Here is a 22,500-nt window from a genome sequence, read left to right on the forward strand (position 1 = left end):
ACATATACACACACATACATATATATATACATATATACGACAGGCTTCTTTCAGTTTCTGTCCACCAAATCCACTCACAAGGCATTGGTTAACCCGAGGCAATAGTAGAAGACACTTGCCCAAGGTGCCACGCAGTGGGACTGAACCCGGAACTATGTGGTTGGTAAACAAGCTACTTACTACACAGCCACTCCTACGCCTAAGAATTTTTCAATAACAATGAACCGTTAGTTTTGATTATCGTTCCCGCTCGCCATAATTACAAACTAATTGACACAGCGACATGTATGTCCTTATGCGAAACGACAGTTATAAGCAGGGATGGTGGAATTTTGCAACATATTTAGTTTCATTCTTTTATGCTCAGAGGTTAAATTTCATCGAAATCAACTTTGACTTCCACCCTTCTGCTATTGAAATAGGCATAAGTGAACTACTGGCGACGATGTAATAAACTGCTCTCTCGCCTAAAGTTTATGACATTAAAACTATCATCATTAAAACACCATTATCATTCTTTTATCTTTCACTTGTTTCTGTCATTGGACTACAGCCAAGTAGGATCCCCACACTGAGAGGTTTTTTAGTCGAATGAATCAACTCCAGTACTAATATTTTTTTTCCTTTTAAGCCTAGAACGTATTCTGTTGGTTTTCTTTTCTAGAACCCTTAAGTTACTGTGATTATATATATATATATATATATATATATATATATATATATATATATATATATATATATATATATATATATATATATATATATGTATATAAAAGAATGACTTCACTGGTAGTTCTAATCGATTTAATTTTTAATATGATTTTACAGTTTGAAATCAAGCTGTAAAATTATATTATTAAATAATTATATTGATTAGAACTAACACTGAAGTCGTTCTTTTCGTTTTTCAAATATAGTTAACTGTACCAAGGATTTCACACATTTTCCAGTATATATATATATATATATATATATATATATATATATATATATATATATATATATATATATATATATATATATATATGTAATATAATATGTGACAATTATACGGTTGCCATAATGAAATTCCGAGTTTCGGATATCGGGGCGGAAATTATTATGGCAACCGAATAATTGTCACATATTATATTACAGATAAATTCCTCTATTTACATAATATCGAGGTCTCATTCATTCTTTTGTTGTCATACCATTACTATTAATATATATATATATATATATATATATATATATATATATATATATATATATATATATATATATATATATATATATATATGTATTCACATATGTATATATGTATATATATATATAATCACACACATACACACAGGTGTATATGTATATATACGCATACAAACTTGTTACCATTTCAAATATGTTTCAGGCAAATTCAAACCCATTAGAAAGCCATTCGCTGTATTTTGTCATGAAGAAAATTTCTCGCTGTAGACAGAAAGGTCATATATATGCTAGTGCGTCTGCGTGTGTGTGTGAGTAATATATGCTAGTGTGTAAGTTCTTTAAATGTATTAAGACGGTTATGTGCGACATGTATTGCGTCTAGTCAGGTTACATGGTGTTGTAGTAGTAGGTTTTACAATCACGTTCAATTATATAGGAAAATAAACGGGAGGTGATAATATTGGGAACATTACCTTGAATTAAGAAATATCTATTGCATATCTATTGCAAATGTACGTGGATCTAAAAGGACGACTTGATTCGAATACACTCATGGAAAATAGGAAGGAATCGTCTCACTGGTCGATAACTTTATCCCAGGTAATGCGAAGAGGTGAGATACCTACGAAATTTCAACAGCGGAGGGGTTTACCACTGGCTCCTCAAAATAGCTGAAAGGATCACTGGCTTACGTTCAGTAGTTTGTGTGCTTCCTCGACCAATACAGAGTATATGGAAGCATGTATTTTATCTTTAAGTTCGAGAATCAGGAGAGGAGGGAGGCAAATCTGGTTCACCATACATCTGCTTCCAGACTTTATTGCAGTACATCGGTTTCAAGAATACGAGATAGATCGATAGATATACTGACACAAGCATTAGCCTTTGCCATCACCTTTGTGCAGTAGTACGACCATGTGGTGAAAGATATGGTGTGGTTCAGATATGGTGAGCTCCAGATTTTGATGACCTTCGATGGCCACAGAGCTATCTCGAAGTTGCACACTATTGTGAGAGCGGAGAAAAGTCAGTAAGATTTGTGCTGCACAGTAGAAGATCCAGTTGCTTCACGTCAGTTAGCAAAGACCACTGTAGGGTTCTCTATCCAGGAGAAGGTAATCGAAACCTCCAAGGATGACTTGAGGTGAGTGAAAAGAAATCACTTTAATCTTAATACCACCAGCACCAGAAACGATGAGGCAAGACACCAAGAAGTTAAGTGTTCTTCTCCATCAAAGGCTAGAGAGGCTACGAACAACAGTCTCACCCCATCATCTCGTGGTGATAGAGACAGGACGAATGCTGGAGAAACTGAAGTCAAGAAAAACATAACAATAAGACAAAAAAGAATATAAAGCAAGTAAGAGGTTAAAAGATCCTTTGAAGAAAGACGTCCCAGACCATGAAATATATGAGGTTTAGGGTCATCTAAAAGAAAAGAGCCTAATTGAACTGCTGCGAGACTGGAGTGGGAAGAGAAAGATGACGTATTGATTGAAAATAGGAGACGAATAGCAAAACCCCTAGAGTGAAAAAAACTGTAGGAGAAAAACACACCACCAGCCTATATAGAGTTACTGGGATATTTCTCAGAAGGTGTGGGAGACTTCGTGTTTTGGCCAAATAAACTCACCCCTGAATTTACGCTTAAAGCTGCGCCTACCTCATCACCATCGTCCGATCGTGCGACTTGCCCGGACCAATGCAACTTTTCCGCATCGTATGTCTTGATCGTGCAATGTGGTATGAACGTCACCTTCTCTAGCTGAGATATCTCAACTGTGCACGCCACAACTACAGATGAGAGCAGTTCACATACTGAAAGGGTTGAACTTGGCCGTTGCAGTTTGTTGTCTGTTCATTCGATCAACATACAATGACATTTGCCATTGACTCAATAAGTTCATTGCCAAAATAATTCACATTCACCCATACTTCAACCCATAATTTCAACACACCCTGGCTCGGGTGGATATGTGCTATTTAACTTATAGCTGGGATCTTGACAAATGTTGCTACCTCGGGTCAGAAAAGACTAGTAAAAATTAGTAAATGAGAGATGGTTCCACATTCCTCAAAACCCGGGAACTCCTGAATCAGAGACTTCCCTACCCACCACCGAATGCAATTTAGTCATACCCAGGATACCGCTACGGGACTCTTGGCGACTTTTTGTGTGTATGTACATGGGTGCGGTCGCCTAATTTTTAATTTCTTTTTAATATATCGTTCTACATTTCGACCCAGACTCGTTAATATGTGTTTAGTGTGGGGAGGGGTGCATATGCATTTATATGTACATCTGCTCATGTTGTAACCCAATTCGAATGTCATGTTTTTCACGTGTATTTGGGCACTTATGGCCATTAAAAGAAACAATAATATTATTGTCAGTGGATTGACGCAATTATTCGAGAGCCGGAAATAACTGTTTACAGTATTTATTCCGATTCTTTGCGTACTGAATTTAAATCCTTTCAGGGTCATAAATCAAAGTAAACAGACAAGTACGGAGTCAATTTCATCGACTAAACCCCTAATCTCAAATTTGTTTTCTTGTATCTATATTAGAAACATTTGAGTGAGAGAGCAGTGCATGCCATCAAAGTGAAACTGGGGTAAAATATACGAAGCCCAGTATACCCATCATGATAAGGGTACACCACGCATATGCATCACAGCCATATGGGCGCGACATGGTGATCTCATATCAAGATAAACAGCGCATGACCTCGCAGGTAGGGCCCAGTTAGAATTTTCCGCTCAAAAGGTCCCTGAATAAGGTTTGTTTAAGGATGTTGAGCAAAACACCCATGTTTCCAAAAGGGAATTATTCAAATCCCAAAGAATTCCTCTCAACACATGGCTGTGATGCTCCCCCACTACTTCTGCTCATGATCAGAGATGCACATATCGTCAGCCACCAAGGGACATGCTCAACTGGTTAAGGTCAAACAACTGTATTATTATTATTATTATTATTATTATTATTATTATTATTATTATTATTATTATTATTATTATTATTATTATTTACTCGTCTCCACTGACATGCTACTCTTACCCTTCATTTTTTTTTTTTTTCGTAATATGAATCTGTTTCTGAAACTAAATTTTTGGCAAGCTACAAAACAAAGCAACTACAATTGGAAAAACGGAACAAGTCACTTGACTATGACAGCAAGCAATGAGAGAAGTGTATCACTTAACACTAATTATTTAAATCTAACTGAACTTGACCGTTGAGATTAAAGTAAGTGTATATATAAACGCAGGTTGTAAACTATGTGGTTAATAATTTCGTTTCGCAACCATGTCGTTCTAGGTTGGATCACACTACGCGATACCAAAGCATTGTAGAAATGGGTCTTTTGCAATAGCTTCAATGCTGACCATTACTTTATGAGAATTTAGCAGACGAAAACCGAAAGCCTTATACGTATGTATGTATGTATGTATGTATGTACGTATGTATGTATGTCTGCGTGTATTTATGTATATAATGGATGGATGGATGGATGGATGGATGGATGGATGGATGGATGGATGCTGAAAGTCGATAGGTATACATACATTCATGCATGCATGTACGTACGCGTGGCATATGTATGCTAAGGAGATAAATACCAGACTGGTTTCTAACGGAGGATACGTACCTCATTAACTTACAATTTATTTTTAGCTTTGTCTGAGTAATAAAACTGTCAACTTATTCCTCTTATCACTGAATATTTAACAATTGATTCTCAGAAAGTGGTTTGTGCTAAGACGACCTTCATCTGACAAAATGGTGCAATAACTATGTTGGATTTATTCAAGTCCGTCAAAGAATTGCAGCTGATCACAATGTGAAAAGGCTTTTTTGTTTACGTTACGACAGTTCCATAGATTTGTGAATATGAATTAATGTGTGTGTATTTGTGAACGTATGTTGGATAAACTTGTTTTCATGTAATGGTGTGTAGTACACAAGTGTGTGTGATTGTATTTTATGCTGTGTGTAGCTACACAATATGCATTTTTGGGCGGCAAGAAAAAACCCCACATCCTTAGTTCCTGTTGTCTTGTTGGTTTAGCATTCACATTACTCAGTCGAATGTATTACTTGTTTTTGCACATTGCTTCGAATTAATTGTGCATTATCTCATAGCTTTGATATTTTGACGCTGTGATTTATTTATTTTTACAATGACATTGTAGGTTAGGTGTGAGAGGCCAGATCTGGCAAGTTTGAACAGAAAACAAGTAGAATATTTGGGCCGGATATGGTCGGTTTAAACGTTAAAGGGTTAAACGATAAGAGATACTTTCGTATTTGGTGTGTATGTGTGTATGATGGTTAAAAGGAATAGTTTGCGGGAACATTTACATCATGTGTGCAGTTTGGAATTGGAAGAAAGGCGAACAGCGAATGCAGATACTTTTGCTGTTCGAGTGTTGCTTATCGAACTCTTACAGTTCAGGCAGTAGAGAGTTCTTCCAAGTTGGCAGAGATTCTTTTGGATAGAAACTGTTCCGAAAAGTAAAAGGATGTGTTATTTTTTATATTATTAAAAATGGAAGCGCGAGGTCAAATGGTTAGAGTGTTGGACACATGATCATAAGGGTGCAGTTTCGATTCCTGGACCGGGCGATGCGTTGTGTTCATGAGCAAAACACTTAGCGACATTTCTGTCTTTACGTTCTGAGTGCAAATTTCGCCAAGGTTGACTTTTCCTTTCAACTTTTCGGTGTCGATAAAAATAAGTACCAGTTGTGCACTAGGGGCCGATGTAATCAACTTACCACTTCCCCCCAAATCAGATCTCATGTCTATAATAGAAAAGATTATTTATATTATTATGTGATACTTGGGTGCCTAACTTAGACTGGATTGGGTAGTGAATTATACAGCTAATTAACATTCGTTTTTGCAGCTGGGCGCGTCCAAGGGGTGTCGGAATGTAATTAAGTCATGATAATCCCCTACCCGGAACTTGGTCCGAATACTTGTAACCTTCGATGTTTAAAAATATCCCATTATAATTTTATAATTAAAATATTATTAGGAATTGTATTAAAAAAATTGTTGAAATATTTTGTTACGTAGAAATATAACCAATATATTGCACGTAAATGTTAACAGCAAAATCTTATGTGGACGCCCAAGGATCATGTGGACGCCCAAGGATCATGTGGACCCCGGTTCAGAACTACTGATCTAATCTCTTGAATTCCAACAACGACTGGTCGCAGTCACAGACGTGTAGTTAAAAAATGGGTACACAGAAACTCTAGAAATCCGTCATGGGGACTGCTAACCCTCATTTTTAGTGGCAGATTTAATCAGTTGCCCATTTAAACACCACCAACGGATTGTTGGGGTTTTATAGCAGAATCAATTCTATGGCAGGTCTTTCGTGTAAGAATAACGTTCTCCCTTCTATTGTAACTATCTCCATTTTTAGGGGCCCTTAATGTTCTCATTAAGGGCCCCCGATATTGGAGATAGATTCTGCCTTTCCTTCTATGATGAAACCATTTCAAAAATTAGAAAAAAAAAGTAGAAATGAACATAGGATATGAAGAAAAAGCTACGAAAATATTATTGGACAACGGAATACGCATGAGCATATACTTGTTAACATGTGTATGTATATGCGCGAGTAAGTGTATGTTTGTGTTTGTAAGTGTATTAGAGTCTGTAAGCGAGGTGCGTGAGAATGATTCCTATCTACAAATGTAGAGCATTGTACACTGTAACAGTAACAGAGATAAGAGGAGGGAGAGAGGATGGGTGCAAGACGTAGGAAAGGTCGAGGGACTGAATATCTGATAATCTTAGAGTTCGAACAAAAGAAATGAACAAAAGAACAAAAGAAAGCTTATGCATGGATTAACGTGCCTTCGTTTCTTCTACAGTTGTACTGGAACTGGATATACATAATGTATATCGTTTTCTGTCGATTGTTTACTATTTACAAATCATGTTATTTTTTTTACGATAGTGTTGTAGTAGTTATTCTGTTCTTATTAAGACGGTAGAGATTAATTAGTTTGAGAGGTTTACTGCTAATTATACTTAGCAAAGCTATCGCTTATAGATAGGCTCAATCAGCTACACAGAAAGACCTCACAAACAGACCACCTACCAGCACAGAGAAACAAAAATAAAATGTCTATGTTTAGTGTGCTAGCGTAGTAAATAAATAAAGCTTCATCCCACACTGTTCTGTCTCTACTACTGCATTCATCGACATTCACCTCTCTTCACCCAAATACCTCTACAACAGCACATCATAACTTTGTACAACGGTATCTTATGAATACTGCTATCCTTTCCGTTCAGATTCGACTAACAGACAAATAGCAGCGACATCAATAACTAAACAGTATGTTGGGATACACATACAACAATACTGAGAACAAAGTACTGTCAAACTCCGATCAGACAAATAATCCATATCGCTCGACATCTTGAGGCTATTATACTAATAACTACCGAACACTAATTAGATAGAGCCTCTATCTGGTATGTTGATGTGTGAGAAACAACAGCCAAATCTCTCTCAATTTATGGACTTTTGTTTTTAAAATATAAGGAAAAGAGGTACTCATTGAATAGTATACTCCAAGATATACTGTGCCTGAAAAGAAAAGATAAGATGAGATGTTCACGCCTGGACTAGTTTTAAAGATATTCTATACGATTAAAGCTGACCTGAAGCTAAACAACAATAACCACCAGCAACAATAACAAACGGGAAAATCTACTCGTCTGCCAGAACTACTAGAAATAGCAGCTAAATATACATCATGTTAAATCATACTGTTTATTAAAAAAACACAGGATACGTTATATAGGATAATGTTGTCCTATATTCACGTGCCTGAATGGAGGCGGGATGGTTACGACTGGAATGCATTTGATCATTTGTGTACTTGATTGGGATATACCTGGGGTTAAACAATAACAAGAGCCTAGATACCCAAACAGCCATACTGCTCCCCATGTGATAAATAATAGAACTTGAGAACCAAAGACGGATGGGGTGAAAAGTAGTCACTCGACATGCTAGAAAAAACAGCTGGACTTCCCTTAAATCACACTCTACAGTCTCATAAAAGAGAGAACACATTGCATAATGTACTTGTAGACATAATTGTCTGAATAAAAAGATGGAACAAAGAAGGAGTGCCTTAGCCTATAGGCCTGACGTATATAGGCTGACCCTAGACTGAATCTCAGAACGTAGCGGCAGACGAAATACCGCTAAGCATTTCGCCCGGCGCGCTAACGTTTTATTTCTTTATTGCCCACATGGGGCTAAACATAGAGGGGACAAACAAGGACAGACAAAGGGATTAAGTCGATTACATCGACCCCAGTGCGTAACCGGTACTTAATTTATCGACCCCGAAAGGATGAAAGGCAAAGTCGACATCAGCGGAATTTGAACTCAGAAAGTAACGGCAGACGAAATTCTGCTAAGCATTTCACCCGGCGTGCTAACGTTTCCGCCAGCTCGTCGCCTTTGCATATGTATATATATTCGAATATAAAAAAAAAAAAGGCTCGGCTACGGTGAATCATGCCGGGAAAACCTGTTAAAAGGGCGACCGAATTATTGATTTTTATAGGGAACATGATTGTTGTGCAGAAGTATGCATCCGTGTACGCGTGTGAAAGTGTGAGTGTGTAAGTATGTGTAAGTATGTGTATGCGTATGTATATTCAGGCTCGTGTCCGTTCACGTATGTATGTGGGGTGTTGACTGAACAGGTTTTCTTTAAAATAGCTTTCAGTATACAAATATCAGGTTTAGGCAGAGATTAAGTGACATTTGTGGACATGTTGTTCTTTGACCTTAGATTAAACTAGACCCATGATCAATAGTATTCCAGCTGAGACCATCCCGTTTGTGTAGTGGTATGTAGAAACAGATAATCTAACGTACTTATTGAAGAAGATAAGGCGTGTATATTTCTTATATTAGAGTATAGAAGTGAATGAGGAGGTACGCTTGTGTGTGTGCGCGCGCGATTGCGTGTTTGTGTGCGAGTGCATGTGTATGTGTGTGTGTGTGTGTGTGTTATTTCTTTACTACCCACAAGGGGCTACACACAGAGGGGACAAACAAAGACAGACAAATGGATTAAGTCGATTATATCGACCCCAGTGCGTAACTGGTACTTATTTAATCGACCCCGAAAGGATGAAAGTCAAAGTCGACCTCGGCGGAATTTGAACTCAGAACGTAGCAGCAGACGAAATACCGCTAAGCATTTCGCCCGGCGTGCTAACGTTTCTGCCAGCTCGCGTGTGTGTGCGTGTGTTTGTTGCGTGTTTGTGTGTGCGTGTGTATGTGTGTGTGCGCGCGCGTGTTTGTGTGTATACTCACGTGCACATGAGTCGAAATATCACGTCATGATTTTTTGCAGCTTCGTGCCTCGTTTACTTATCAAATGTACTGAAGCATCATTAAGTCGTGATTTACGAAACATGGACATAGATTTATCAACAAGGAAATTGTTAGGAAAGCCAACTGCACTTATCAATCAATATGTTTTAGCTTCGTTACCTGTCACCCACTCATGCACACGATATTGTTCTTTGTGTTCATGGCATATTAAATACCACCAATTAGAAATAACTGACTATTGTTGTAGTCGTCGGTGGCGGCAGCGCTAGTTCACTGAAATACATGAGAGTTTTAAAAGTTCGCAGTGCTGAGTTTGGACTGTAGACTAAATTGGTCGCCCAGTTTAATACTCCTACCCGGTTCTTGGTTCGTGGGTTTAACCTGTTACCCAGTTTAGCATCTCCAGCTGGTTGGCGGGCAAGGATCTATAGGCAGAGTCCACTATGTTGCACGTATTCTACAGTTTGTGCATACACTCTACGAATCCTGGAGGCACTGTAAAATGTCATGGGTGTTGACTTCTGATACAAAAAAAAAGGCTTCGATTGTGGGAATAGTATGGGGAAAAGTTTCCTTCCGAGTTAATTTGGTCCAAAGTACTCCGAGAGGAGTTCATACGTAGTTGCTCGAGTTGCTACAAATTAGCAGTTAAATACCATTTCAATTTTACCTTAATATCTCAGAAAAGGAAGGGCAAATTAAGTAAGAGAGACGACTGCTAAAACAAAGCAGTACCAGTATATTGAATCATCGAAGGTGCCTCTGAGTCACTTTTGACCAGCTTCTAAAGCAGCCAGATCTCGCTCAAATCACATCATACTGTCTTAGAAGAAATACGCATTGAATAATATAGACGGTGTTTGAAACACGACGGGGAATGGTCACAACTGCAATGCCATTCATCGTAAACTTAACTGACCATGTCTATCCTGGTCATGCAACAGCATCAACAACAAGCTTGCACATTTAGTTCTCAGTTAAGTCCAGTTTAGTTTACATACTCTAATAATAGGAAGACATGAAACGTCACAACTCCATAAAATAATGAGTCTTTGCCCGAGATAAAAATGAACATTTGAGTAAATGAATAAAGAGAATGTGGGGGAATACAAACTCTCAACTTTTCTGTTAACAGACCTATGCTCTACCAGTTCAAATCACATGCTCATTAGTAAACGAGGGAGCCTTTCCTTGATCGCTCAACTTACAAGAAATAGCAACCAAATCTTCCGTAAATCATAACTACTCTTTTCTAGATTGAAAAAAGGATAACGCAGATCTAGATACATTGTGCTAAAGTATGGCAGGACGCTCGCGGTTGGAACGCCTTTGATTATAAATCAACTAAATGAGAACTGACTTGGAATTAAACAATAACAACAATACGGTAGCACTGAAGCGCCACGAGCATTTTTCTTTTTCATCACATTTTTTTTTTATTTTTAGGAAGTTGAATTAACAAAATATTTTCAGCTTCCAGATGAAGTTATTTCCGGCCATAAGCATAACTTTTTAACACCCTTCAGGAAATCATGAACGTTTCATAATCACAAATCGTACTTCGTTTCCTCTAAATCTACCGTCTTGTCTATATCAAAACTTCAGCAAGAGTGTACCAGATGTTCCTGTAACACATGTTGAACCAATACGATATACTCAATGCGTTTACTTCCTCTGTAAAAAAATCAATTTCTGACTTTTTATTGCACTTTCACATATGGAGGCGATCAACTCGGGTAAATATGTTTCGGCAGGTTTTTTATGTATTTACATTTATTATATGCACTAGCAGAAGCCACTCGATAATATTTCCACATTTGATTCCCAATTCTAATAATTTTATGATATTTTATGTCTAATTATTTCTTTGTATAATAGTGCTCACTTGCTTAGTAAATATTGCTTCTGTTATTTTATCACAGTCATAATCTCTCTTTTTTAAAGAGTTAATCTGTTATATATATATTTATCATTAATAATTTTCAGACCTTGCATAGCTGTGCATAGATAGATAGATAGATAGATAGATAGATAGATAGACAGACAGACAGACAGACAGACAGACAGACAGACAGACAGACAGACAGATAGACAGACAGACAGACAGATAGATAGATAGATAGATAGATAGATAGATAGATAGATAGATAGATACACATACACACACAGACATATAAAAGTTTGGTCCTGTGAGAACCCATGGGAATGGCGTTTATTTACGTTTTCAAATATACCCAATGATATCATTCATTCGGCATGTGTTGAAATATGAAATATGCCAAAACAATTTAATTCCACAGAAATATATGTTAGTTTACATATAATTTATGTGTTAATTCTATTCACTGACACTTACTAAGAATTTTGTATTCACCTCAGGTTTGTTCAACAGAAATGTTACCATTTCCTACATCAAGAAGGTAATTAGCAAACTTTCTTTCATCAGAATGAACTTCTGTAAGAAGTCTTAGATTGGCTGTCAACTCCACTACTTGCACATGATCGCAAAGAAAAGATCTTTTTACTGTTGCATCAATAATTTGTGATCTGACACTATTATTTTGAAGTAGAATATTCTCCTCTCGAGATACTCTAACCAGTCGGTCATATGTAGCGGAAACAGAATCATGTCTACGTTTCCATGTATACTCAGACATCTGTTTCAGTCGCTTTGCCCTGGTTTCATCTGATTCAGTTGCCCGTCTTTCTTTCTGCCGTTGTGCCTTTGCTACTAAATTTTCTTTTTCGGTCGCATATTATATATATATATGAAAGCTCGTCAAAAACTATCTTGTTTAGCGTGCTAGAAATAGCATCGATCACATAGTTACTATTGTAAGACTTACAGCGTTCCAAGTAGCCATACCAATAAAATCACTTCTTCATTTAAAAAAAAAAAATACTGTTATATTAAAGAATTTGCATTTTATCAAAAATATTCATTTCACAAACTCCGGTAACTGATATTCTTGAAACTATGCTTAGCATCAAAGTTATATAGCTATTATTAAATTATCATTAATGAAAATAGAGGCGAGCGAGAATGGGAGACAGTGGCAAATAAAAACGTAAAATGTTACCCGCAACGAGTTAATAGTGTTGATTATTAAACATTAAAATCTACTCCGCAGTAAATGCAATGAATATTTAAATTTTAGAAGAATTGGACGCAGCGAATGCAATCGAAATTATAGGAAATTTCTTAGGACATGAATTTTAAAAATTATTGCCAGACGGTCAAGCATTTAATATTGCTTTCTTTTAGTACTTTTAGTTATTGTTACATACCTAATTAATAAGCAGCTTTCTCCATTATAGTATAAATACTATCACATGTATGTATATATGTATTTATGTATATATGTATGTATGTATGTATGAATGTTTGTATGTAGATATGTATGTACGTATGTCATTATTCAGTTTTATTTCAAGATTTCTTGCCAATAGAGAAAGAGCCGGTTTCTAACCTGGATCCAAGGCTCCATCACTGGAATTTCAACATCAACAACAGGATAATTTTGTTTGTATGTATGTATGTATGTATATATGTATGTATGCTCATGCATATTTGTATGTTTTGTTTTATGTATATCTTCTCATGCATATAGTTGCATATCTAGACAAGTTCATACATATATAAATGATAAACATCTGGAAAGTTTCACAGATTTTTATAGTTCCAGCGACGGTCTGGATCTGCAGTCTTCGAATCTTTCTCCTTTCTGGTTTTGAGAAACCTAATTTCTCAAGATTGATATTTAGGCAATGTGTTACATATTCCAGTGACCCCAATAATTACAGATATAAACCTGAACTTGTAGTCTGGATAAAGTAACTATAGATTTCTCAATAATGCAGCGTAGGTATTCTCCTTTTCACTGATATTCAGCTTTATGTTAACAAACAACTGGGCAGCTGATTTCCTCGACTGTGCAGTCTTTCTTCTCTATCCCAAATCATTATATCAGGTCTATTGTGTTCATATTTTATTGAGGTTTTCACTGGGGCATTCCAGCAATACTCCTTATTATAAGTGGCTATGGCTTCCACCATACTGTTGGTTTTTATTTCTTTGTCTTCTGCATTATCATTTCGACGGATCTCGTATGTGTGTATGTATGTATGTATGTATGTATGTATGTATGTATGTATGTATGTATGTGTGTATGTATGTATGTATGTATGTATGTATGTATGTATGCATGTCATTATTCAGTTTATTTCAAGATCTCTTGCCAAAAGAGAAAGAACCAGTTTCTAACCTAGATCCAAGTTTCCTTCATTGGAATTTCATCAACAACAGAGTATTGTTGTTTGTATATATGTATGTATGTATGTATGTTTGTATGTATGTATGTATGTATGTATGTGTGTATGTATGTATGTACGTATGTGTGTATGTATGTATGTATGTATGTATGTATGTATGCTCATGCATATAGTTACATATCTAGACATGCTCATATATATATTTAAATGATAATTTCTGGAAAGTTTTACAGATTTTTACAGTTCCAGTGATGGATTGGATCTGTAGTTTTCGAATTAGCTTTCTCTTTTCTGGTTTTGAGAAGCCTAATTACTCAAGATTGGTATTTAAGCAGTGTGTTACATATCCCAGGGCCCCAATAATTATAGGTATAAACCTGAACTTGTAATCTGGATAGAGTAACTGTAGATTTCTCAATAGTTTAGCATAGGTGTTCTCTTTTTCACTGATCTTCAGCTTTATGTTAACATCCGCTGGGCAATTAATTTCCACAACTGTGCACAGTCTCTCTTCTCTATCTCAAATCATTATATCAGGTCTCTTGTGCTAACATTTTATTGAGGTCTTCACCACACACACACACACACACACACACACACATATTCTTTTAAATAAAAAACAAATGAAAGACTGAAGATGGAATATACGAGAATATTCCATATACGAGAATATATTATTAATATATATGTTTCGACACATCTAGCATCGACTCCTTTTATTCTTTTATTTGTTTCAGTCATTTTGACTGCGACCATGCTGGAGCACCAGCTTTAGTCGAACAAATTGACGCCAGGACTTATTCTTTTAAACCCTAGTATTTATTCTACCGTTCACTTTTGCCGAACCATATACATACCAGCATCCGTTGTCAAGCGATGTTGGGGGGAACAAACACAGACACACACGACGAAATTCTTTCAGTTTCCATCTACTAAATCTACTCACAAGGTTGTGGTCGGCCTGAATCTATAATAAAAGACACTTGCTCAAGGTTCCACATAGTGGGACTGTACCCGGAACTATGTGGCTGGGAAGCAAGCTTCTAAACCGCTCCTGCTCTGATATATATATATATATATATGTATATATGTATGTAATATATATATATACATATATATATATATACATATATATATATATACATGCATATGGGCACACACTTACACGCGCGCGCGCACACGCACGCACACACACACCACATACATGCATATGACTGATATATTACTCAATACTTTTAGGTAGTGTATATCTTTATTATTATTATTATTATTATTATTCAGGTCACTGCCTGGAATCAAACTCGGAATCTCGGGGTTAGTAGCCCGCACTTTTAACCACTGCGCCATATACCCGTAGGCAATTATGGTTGAAGTTTATTATTATTATTCACTCCATAATTGCCCACAGGCATATGGTGTAGTGGTTAGGAGCGCGGGCTACTAACCCTAAGGCTCCTAGTTCGATTTCAGGCAGTGACCTGAATAATAATTATTATTATTATTGTTACTATTATTATTAACAACGACAACAACATCGAAAAATACCTTAGGAATGAGAACCCAGGTTCGAAATTTCCCCAAGACACCTGATGAAGGCTGGAGGGTATATCAGCCGAAACGTTGTGTTAACAACAAACAAGATGAGGACAAATATCCGTCAATTATAAATAATGTACATAATTCTTCATCTCTTAAATATAGAACTGTATATCTTTTCCCTTTTATCTTTTACTTGTTTCAGTCATTTGATTGCGGCCATGCTGGGGCACTGTCTTGAAGGGTTTTAGTCGAACAAATCGACTCTTGGACTTTTTTCCAAAGCCTAGTTCTATCGCCCTCTTTTACGGGGACGTAAACTTACTATCATCGGTTGTCAAGCGATGGTGGGGTGGGGGGCCAAGCACAGACGCACAAATATATATATATATATACGACGTGCTTCTCTCAGTTTCCATCTACCAAATCCTCTAACAAGTCTTTGGTCAGCCCAAGGCTATAGTAGAAGACACTTGTCCAAGGTGCCACGCCGTGGAACCGAACCTGGAACCATCAAAAACAATCAATTCAAATAAACGGACAACAAGAGGACGTGCACAAGAAATTAATTAGCTTAACGCTTGGTGAAAACAGAGAGTTTGACCTTTCGTGCAAAGCTCTTCGTCGGAAAGGAGAGGGGGAAAAGTCCAAACAAAGAAAAGAAATCGCCAACAGCACGTGTGTAATTACATTGTTGTAATATATAAACACACACACACACACACACACACACACACACACACACACACACACACACACATATATACATACATAAATAAAACAGGAAATTTTGGTTTCTAAGTGGTTTCAATGCCATGGTTCAGAAGTAGAATTCCTTCTTTTATTGATTATGGCGTTTTTGCAGGGCAAATCGTTAAATATAGTGCTACTAGTAATAATGCTAATAAATTTTGGGAAAAAATAAATAAGCTATTAAGACATTTAGTAAAACAAGGTTATGAACATGGTAAGTTGGTTAAAACTTTTAATTGCTGTTAAGGTGGGAAACTTGAAATTTTAAATAAATATGGGGCAATATCTAATTTTTAGCTGAACAAATATTTGTAAGGATTTGAGGTTTACGATTCGAGTTATTTGCTTACTATGTCACCGGTATTGAGACAATTGAGAAAGTGGTAATTACGCAATACGTCATCAATATTCAGTTGCTCTTTAAATTCTTGGTGAGAGAGCCACATGTCTGCTTAAACATGTGTTAATACTTATAGTTTTAATACTTGTAGTCTTATTGTTTTTTTAAACAGTTTAATTAGCTTTAAACCTAGCAAGGTTTATAATATCAATTTATTATAAGTACTTATATTAGTTCCTATTTAATGAAATTTAAGTGTATATTAGTCACTGTTAATTTAATATTATGACTTATAGTGGTGATATATTAATGAGCATGTAGTGTTTTATTATTAACTTTTGAATGATGAAATAATATATGTTACTCATAAAAATATTAGTTAAATTAACTTCAATCCTGTTTTATTTTGGAAAAAAATTATAAGGTTTGAACTTTCATTAGAGTAATATCTATGGAAGACAGGTGGGAGTGTTATTTATATGAACTTGAAGATAGACCGTAATTTAGCATATAATTTAGTTATTGCAGTTTATTATTAATACTGATACAATGTACATTGGTTTAAATGTCTCTTGTTGTAGTTTTGGTAAGGTTAGTGTTTAATCCTGCTTATATATTGATTGATTGAAATTATGTGGTTGTTAAGCTTTACTTTTACATTACACTACGGGAGACGGTAGGGATTATAAATTTTTATGACTCAATAGAGTTGTCACTGTTTAGTTACGTATTTAAGAAGGGTTGTAATTTACTTATGGAATATATTTATCGATACGGTTGTACATTGGGTAAATGTGTTTGAAAGTTGTGATTTCTTTGGTTTGTTTGTTTGTTCCCAAACACAGCCGGATTGAATGGTACTTCCCAACCATAGTGATATCCGTGGGGCAGCTGATGATGGAGGCCCATTGGATTGTTGGTATGGCTGTGGAATAGTATTATAACACATCCTTTTGATATATATATATATATATATATATATATATATATATATATATATATATATATACTAGCTTAAAGGCCGCCCTATCAGGAAGATCTGCAAACAGATCTCTGACTTGTTTTGGAGAACTTGTTGCAATTGCTTCCTCCAGAGTCATATCCCAATGATGATCATATTCGTTGCAAAAATTCATGTAAAAAAATCGACGAAAACATATATATAAACTTAGATATGTTTCGACCAAAGATTGGTCCAGGCCATGTCTAACCTAATAGCACCACCAGATAGGATTATCTAAATCCTTTTTACAGTCAAGTTTCGTTTATGGTCCATTCAAGTAGTGAGTTCTTTATGTATGTATGTATGTATGTATGTATGTATGTATGTATGTATGTGTGTGTGTATGTATGTATGTATTGTGTGAGTGTGCCTTCCTCTACCGTCTGACAACTGATGTTGGCTCTTTTATGGACCCTTAATCTACCGGTCCGGCAAAAGAGACCAATATAAGTACTAGGCCTCAAACCAAGCCTGAAGTTGATTTGTTTGACTACACCATTGAAGGTGGTAACCTCTAACTCCATCAGTGTTGCAGTCGAATGACTGAAACAAGTAAAAGATACAGGTACTCTAAACATGACACCTAAAGCATCACCTGCTTCCAAGATAACAACAGCAACAACAAAAGTGTAAGAGGTAGGGGTATGTGTGCTTTAAAACTACAGAAGAAATAAAATTTTCACTGGCAAATAGATCTTGCACAAAGCAAACACAAACAGTGTCCGTCAAAATTCAAACAGCAACAAGTCTATTTCTTTTATTTTCCGTTGTCATCATCAAGGAATAATCAATACGTCACAGTTAGCGGAATAAACGATGATGTTGTACAAATGTGTAACCAAATCATAAGCTTGATTTTACCTATGATTCTTATCCAAGAGCAGTTAGGAGGGAAATAGCCCACTTCGTCGCTAACGAAGGAGTGGGGTTTAAATTAAGCCTCAAAGAATTATGGAAGAAGGCAGCATGATATACAGAAGCATTTGCTTGATCTTTAAGCTCGAAGTCGAGGCGTGATGTCAAGCAAGGATAGCACGCTTATGAGTTGAGGTTAAGCACAACTCATAGGTTTGTATCGCAGTACAAAACAAGAGTTTTATTCAAAGGCATTAGCAACAACTTTGGTCCCCGGTTCGTTGTCACCCTTTTTGCGCAACGAGTGGGGTGTCAAGGTAGTCGTGGAGGTTATTAGAAACAATTTAAGACATAAGCAAAAAGATGGCGTATAAGCGAATTATCTCTCACAATATAAGTCAGTAATATCCAGAGAACAATGGGTGATTTTCATTATAGCCAACACGGAAACTACTTATGGGTGCATTTGGGTGCACTCGATTTCAATACAAGACTGATAGGTGTTATGCTCAGATCCAAATTTGCTACTGGTCTCACCCATGTATATGTAGATCATCTAAATTGTATTTTCTTTGTTTAAAGCTTATCGTTTTAATTATTGTGCTCACACACACACACACACACACACCGATTTATAAAAGAATATTTGATCGTTAAGTAATGCTAAGTGGTATTTCGTATGTCTTTACATACTGAGTTCAAATTCTACCGAGGTTTGACTTTGCCTTTCATCCTTCATAAATTAAGTATCAATTGCACATAATTTGGGGGAGGGGTCAGTCGATTAGATCGACCCAAAGTATCAATTGCACATTGGGTCGATCTAATCGACTGACCCCTCCCCCAAATTTTCGGGCCTTGCGCCTAGAGTAGAAAAGAATATTTGATTGTTAAATAATAAAAGATTCAAATAAAGAACGCCTTCGGTCACGAATGACCATGGGATTGCACCTAGAAAGTTTCCTTCCGAGGAACGAGTCCAGCCAAAGTTGTTGTGGAAGACCAGCAGTCGCCTATGCATACCAGTCTCCTTTCTACACAATATGGATTTTGTCTGAGGGAGGGCAAAGGCGGATACAGCTTGGAACCAGTGACACTGCAACTCATTTCTACAGGTGTGTGTACTGGAGCAACGTGATATAAAGTGCTTTGGTCAAGAACACAACACAGCCCAATCCTGGGATCGAACTCACAATCTCACAATTGTAAGCTCAGTGATATAACCACTGTGCTATGCGCCTTACCGTAAAAATGACTTATTACTAAGGATAGAATCGAACTGAAATTTATTGTATTTAAGTAGTTGAATATGTATCAAGCTATCTATCTATTTATCTCACTTTCTTTCTCTATCCCTCCGCATATATATAATATATATATATATATATATATATATATATATATATATATATATATATATAAAGATAGATTGATAGATAGATAGATAGATAGATAGATAGATAGATAGATAGATAGATCATTATATAAAAAAAAATTGCCTAAAATTTGTTATTGCTTTGTTGTTACTATTGTTTATCCCTAAGTGAATCCAGAACTAGGCGGGCCTTTGATCTAAGGCAAACAAAAACATCTTTAAATGATTATTCCGGAGCATATTCACCATCTACTTCAATTACTGCTTCTTGTATTCTTATTTCCGTTTATGTAACGGTGATATGCCGTTGTATATCGCCCTATATTGAACGGTATTCCAGCCATGAACATTCAGTCGTTTACGATGTATGTAAAATCACGTTATCTAATATGTGTGTTTCTTGAGGAAGATTTGGTTACTGTTACTAGGAGATCGAGGAAGGTTTTGCTTTGAAACATTGTTGTTGTTGTTGTCATTGCCGTTGTTGAGTTTCTTTAACCACAACTCAGCCCTTGGTGAGTTGACCTATGATAAAAGTGCTACGCCCGTGAGCATCTTGTATGTATGTATGTATGTATGTATTTGTGTACGTATGTATGTATCTATGTATGTATTTGTATATGTATGTATGTATGTATGTATGTATGTATATCTCGGATTATATTTACCAACTGAAGCATTCTTCTTTGTGACGACAAAGCATGATTAGAGAGAAATTTGACAGTTATTTTTTATAGATTGAGCCACTATATAAAGGCTGTCAGTACGGCACATTATTTGCGTTGTAAATATAACTCAGTAGTGGCGAATTGTTAAAGGCGTTAGGATGCCTCGCTTCATTTATCCCAGCTCCCTACGCTCTGAGCTCAAATCTTGACAAGGTCTGAGATCGATAAAATAAAACGCTAGTCAAGTAGTGGGTCAAATTTAATCGACTTACTCTTCCTCCAAATTCGAGACCTCGTGCCAGTTTAAGAACTTATCATACAGCGGATTGGTAGAATCGTTAGGTAGTATGGTAGGGACGGACAAAATGCTTATAGTATTTAGTCACTAGTCTTTAAGTTCTTAGTTCATATCCCACCAAGGTCTTCCCTCCTGGGTCTATAACATATGGTAACCGTCAAAATATAATCAACAAACCACCCCAAACTGCAGGCTGTGTACTTATATTAGAAACAAATATTATTATCAAACCATTAGTAAGTCGAACGAAATGCCTATCGGTATTTATTCCAACTCTATGTTCTAAGCTCAAATCTCACTGAGGTAAACTTCTTTTCCAGGATTGATAAAATAAAGTGCTAGACTCAGTTGTTGGTATTATCATTATTATTATTATTATTATTATTATTATTATTATTATTGCAGAATCGTTAGCACTCGAGCAAAATGCTTAGCGGCATTTCGTCCGTCTTTACTTTCTGAGTTCAAATTCCGCCTTTCATCCTTTCGGGGTCGATAAATTAAATACCAGTGAATCATTGGGGTCGATGTAATCGACTAGTCCCCTCCCCACCAAATTTCAGGCCTTGTGCCTATATTAGAAAGGATTATTATTATTATTATTATTATTATTATTATTATTATTATTATTATTAGATAGATAGATAGAGAGATGAGTTCTTAACTATTGTATACGATTGACATCGTATACAAAAGTTAAGAACTCATCTCTCTATCTATCTATTATATTTCTGCTGAGTTACCAGCCCTTTATATAAACTATTATTATTATTATTATTATTATTATTATTATTATTATTATTATTATTATTATTATTATTTACTATTAATCTGCATGTTTGTTACAATCACTCGCTGAGACACACCCAGCATTCTAGGGGGAGTGGAGGATAAGAGATGTTACAGTATGACTGAGAACTTAGGGAGAGGAAATGACAGGGGAAGTAGCGAAATATCTTCATGTAATACAACACATACATTTAAATTAATAGGTTTTTTCGAAGTATGTGGGCACTGCTTGTCAGCACAATCTTTTGGATTTCTCTTGAGACATGGTTCTCCTGGGATATTATCTAGATGTTTCTGACATCCCTTTTTTATCATACCTAGGGCACCCACAATAACAGGAATAGTTTTCGTTTTAAGGTGCCCCATTTTTTGTATTTCAATTTCCAGATTTTATATTTACTTAATTTATCAAATTCCTTTACAGATATATTTTTATCACTGGAAACACTTACAACTATTAGTCTGCAAGTATTTTCTTTTTGTCTTTAATGACTATGTCTGATCGATTAGCCTGGGTTGTTCTGTCGGTGTTGGCTGGAAAATCCCAAAGGATAGTGACATTTTTACCTTCAACGACTGGCTCAAGATGTTGTTCATGCCAGTAAGCAGGAGTGCTTATTATTATTATTTATTGTCTTTGAACAGCTTCTAACGCTGGAGATGTACTACGGTGCCAGCTTATTTTTCGAGCACCATCCGGAGTATTCAAGCGGTTCCAAGCAGTACTGTTTTCTGCAAGTGCTCCACCCTTATTGCAGCCCCTATTTGTCCCACGTACTTCTCAAGAATTTTACTCACTGTTCCCAGGGCTCCGACAGTTATTGGTACTACTACCACCTTTTTCATTGACCACAACTGCTTAATCTCCCAATATCACCTGTCATATTATTATTATTATTATTAGTAGTAGTAGTAGTAGTAGTAGTAGTAGTAGTAGTATTGCGTTAGTGTATGCTAATTTAGAAGGCAGGTATCACATCTTGATGTTTGGTGATACAGGTCTCCTCAAATCTCATGAACC

The 22,500-nt window shown here is 36.1% G+C and overlaps 1 protein-coding gene across 2 annotated transcripts in view; it reads right to left on the bottom strand.

Annotated features, from left to right (window-relative positions):
- The window catches only part of LOC106876929 (uncharacterized), a 193,165-nt gene that overhangs the window by 161,742 nt on the left and 8,923 nt on the right, over positions 1-22,500 (bottom strand). The window lies entirely within an intron of this gene.

Source organism: Octopus bimaculoides, chromosome 1, assembly GCF_046866305.1.
Source record: "Octopus bimaculoides isolate indiv1 chromosome 1, ASM4686630v1, whole genome shotgun sequence".
NCBI lineage: Eukaryota > Metazoa > Mollusca > Cephalopoda > Octopoda > Octopodidae > Octopus > Octopus bimaculoides.